The following is a 4,132-nucleotide window of genomic DNA, read 5'->3' on the forward strand; positions in this document are numbered from 1 at the left end:
CACAGTAAGGGATCAATCATGTGACGGAAGTTCCTCATTCGACTCATCATTAAATAACACAAGTATACATGCTTCAAATGCATTTCAAGATTCATACTCTGTCATCTAGCTATCAAATTTTTTGAAGCAGTACCCGTCTTTCTGGAAATGGGCGTGAAGGGACAATTTTTTCTTCAAGCAATTTCACTCTTAAATATTCTGATGGCTTATTTGGCCATGTCGTTAAGCAACATAACCACGGATCAATCTGCGCTTCTTGCATTCAAATCCGAGCTCAGTTTAGACCCTTCTCATGTTTTGTCCCGAAACTGGTCCGTTTCTTTCCCAACATGCAAATGGATTGGAGTTACGTGCAGTTCTCGCCACCAAAGAGTGAGTGCTTTAGACGTTTCTGGCATGGGACTTACTGGAAATCTCCCGTCACAGCTCGGAAACCTCTCGTTTTTAGTTTCACTCAACTTGAGCGGTAACGTGTTTCTTGGCAAACTTCCCGAAGAATTGGCCCAGTTGCATAGAGTGAGATTCTTGGATTTTGGGTTCAACAGCTTCACCGGTGACATCCCTTCTTGGTTGGGAGTCTTGGTTGAACTTCGGTTCTTGAATCTTCGGAATAATAGTTTTACTGGTTCTATGCCAAGTTCCATCACGAATATGTCCAAGCTCGAAGTTTTGGATATATCATATAATCCTTTGCAGGGAAACGTACCAGAATCGATTGGAAGTTTGTTTAACCTGAGGGAATTGCGATTACAATATAGCAATCTTACTGGTATTATACCAGTGTCGGTTTTCAACATATCCACCATAGAAAGTATTGCTTTTACAGGGAATAAGTTGTTTGGTAATCTCCCTGAAGGGATGTGTCGCAGCACGTCGAATCTGAAAAGGCTTTATCTGTCTTCCAATGAATTGGAAGGCCCCATACCGCCAAATATTTCTGAATGTTCACAGCTTAATCTTCTTTCCTTGTCATTCAATAAATTCAGTGGCTCCATACCAAGAGAAATTGGCAACTTAAGGTCACTTGAAATATTGTATCTTGGCTCCAATCATTTTACAGGTATCAAAACTTCACTTAAAGTTGCGTGACTGCAAATTTGTGCTAAATTGGTTTTCATTTCACTGGATTGAAAGTACCATTTCCGCTTATACAACACACCTCTCTAACTTCACGTGAGGTGTCAAACTCTATATGTTTGCATAAGCTTATTGTCTCTTCGGACTTGTGCTTAAAATTTTCATTCTTTTCTCATTCATATATTTTTTTTTTATTTGTACTTTTTAAAAACATATTTTTTTTTATTGCTAACAGTAGTTTTAAATCTAAATTACTAACATCGTTCATTTTATTTTTGTAGTTCCAGTAGCAAAAGCTCATAAAATTTAAAATTATATTTATGAAAAAAGTTTAAAAAATTATTACACTACATAACAAAAAAAACTATAATTTTTATTGACCTATAAGTTGAAAATAATAAANATTACAAATATTTTAACATACTTATTATTTATTTTCAGGTGCAAATAATTGTATTATTAACATATTGTCGAAAACAAAATTGATATATTTTTTATACATAATTTATTTAAAATGAAAAAAATTATTTTAACTTTGATTATTTATTACAATTGAAAATTATTATTATGTATTTTTTTTAAATATTAATTATTTAAATAAACATGTTGAATTGACTTGAATAATTGAAGTTTAATTGAAATAAATTTAGTACTAAATTGTTTATTGTCTTTCGTAAAATCAATATGCAAAAAATATTATATTGAGAGAGAGAAATATTTGAAATAAGTAAAAGTTATTCACGTTCAATTGTCAGTTCAAATAAATTTTAAAAAATCACAATAATAAATTACAAAATTAATAGGACTTTATGAAAATATTTACAAATGTCAATAAAAGTCATGTACAATAAATCTAAAAGATTATGTGAAAATCTTTAGAAATCTGTGAGATTATGCAAAAATCGGTAGAATCTATCAACCCCACAAAAGTTTTTTATTTAAAAAAAGTCAGCAAATATCTACATCGAATACACTCTTTTAAGCTAAATGGGATTCCAACTTGACATATTTTAGTCGTGGTTTTCTATTAAGTTTCTCTAAATTTGCTAATCGTGCAAGGAGGTTATGTCATGAGTTTCGATTTCAAATCTTGCTTGTTTACATCTATACTATTCTATACTATCTTATTAAGTTTGAGACACTTAGAGTAACTATCTCAGAGGATACCAAAATATTTAATTCCATAATTATCTTTCTTACCCTGCTAAAACCTCTTCAATTAACTCCATATTTTATTACATAGAAAAAAATCTAAACAAAAATTCTCTTTTAAATCGATCAACTCTTCTAAATCGAAAATAATTTCGTGTTAATTGTTTAATATTATTTGATCAAATTAAAAATAATAATAACACAAGTAACACGTGTGTATCTTTTACTAGTAGGCTTATTATGCATATCTTTATGTTATTAACGGTCTTTTCGCCATTTCTGAATTAAACAATATCAAGTCCTTATGAAGTTTAGCAATTTTAACAGGTGAAATCCCAGAAGAGTTAGGTATGCTTGACATATTGGAGGAGTTAGGAATGGGAGATAACTTTCTTGTGGGCTCTATACCTTCATCTATCTTCAATATTTCCTCGTTGCAATATGTCAACATCGCAAACTGTAATCTAAGCGGTCCCTTTCCATCCTGTATGTGTTCTTCTCCTTCTCAATTGGAAAGGGTTTATTTCCATGTGAACGAAATAGTAGGTCAGCTTCCAGAAAGCCTTGGCGAGTGCTCAAAACTTCAGATTCTATCATTGTCTTACAACAACATAACTGGAAGCATACCAAAAGGGGTCGGAAACTTAACGATGCTGCAAATGTTGTATATTGGCTACAACAAGCTGATAGGTATAGTCAGTGATGAGATTGTAGCTTGTGAATCCAAGAAACTGACACGAAAATGTTCTTGCTTTTCAGGCACAATTCCAGAAGAAGTGGGCAATCTTTACAATTTGGAGATATTGTACTTGGGATTCAATAACTTAACCGGTTATATCCCAGAAAATATCTTCAACATCTCAACATTAAACATGATAATGGTTTCAGTGAACCAACTAAGGGGTTACCTTCCATCAATTTTGAGTTATGGGCTACCTAATCTGCAAAAACTCTACCTTAATGACAATTTTTTCTTCGGAGAAATCACTGAATCTATCTCAAATTTTTCTAAACTTGAAATATTGTATCTTGGCTCCAACCATTTTACAGGTATCAAAACTTCACTTAAAGTTGCGTGACTGAAAATTTGTTCTAAATTGGTTTTCATTTCACTGGATTGAAAATACCATTTCCGCTTATACAACACACCTCTCTAACTTCACGTAAGGTGTCAAACTCTATATGTTTGCATAAGCTTATTGTCTCTTCGGACATCAAAATTTATTGAAATTTGAAAAGATGCTTATCATATATGTTTCTTTCATAGCTGGAACCTCAAGAACCACAACAATTCTAAAGGGGATGTATTGGTTCTAGACTTTTAATGACTTTTATGGAGTTTAAAAATTTAGAGCTATTCAATCTAGACTTTTATATACTCTATAAAAGTTTAGTAATATTCAATGTAAACTTTTGTAAAATTTTAAAAAGTCATGTGATATTTAAACTTGACTTTTAAAAACTCTACAAAAGTCTATAGGTTTTCTAAATGTCAATAGATTTTTAATGACTCAATGAAATTCTATTAAGTACAAGAATTAAAGTCTAAGATACTATTATAAAATGTCAAAAAATGTATTTGATTCAACCTAAAAACTTGGATGTACATTTAATTGAGAAATCTCCCAAACTCATATAGTCAATACAAACACTAAAATTTTCATTCTTTTCTCATCCATATATTTTTCTTTTTATTTGTACTTTTTAAAAACATATTTTTTATTGCTAACAATAGTTTTAAATCTAAATTTTTAACATCATTCATTTTATTTTTGTAGTTCCAATCACAAAAGCTCATAAAATTTAAAATTATATTTATTAAAAAAATTATTACACTACATAACAAAAAAAAATTATAATTTTTATTGACCTATAAGTTGAAAATAATAAATATTTTAATTAG

The 4,132-nt window shown here is 30.4% G+C and overlaps 1 pseudogene; it reads left to right on the forward strand.

The window, feature by feature from the left end:
* Window positions 1-4,132, forward strand: part of LOC140962275 (uncharacterized) — an 8,111-nt pseudogene continuing 3,979 nt past the window's right edge.

The sequence above is a fragment of the Primulina huaijiensis genome, chromosome 17, assembly GCF_012295235.1.
Source record: "Primulina huaijiensis isolate GDHJ02 chromosome 17, ASM1229523v2, whole genome shotgun sequence".
NCBI lineage: Eukaryota > Viridiplantae > Streptophyta > Magnoliopsida > Lamiales > Gesneriaceae > Primulina > Primulina huaijiensis.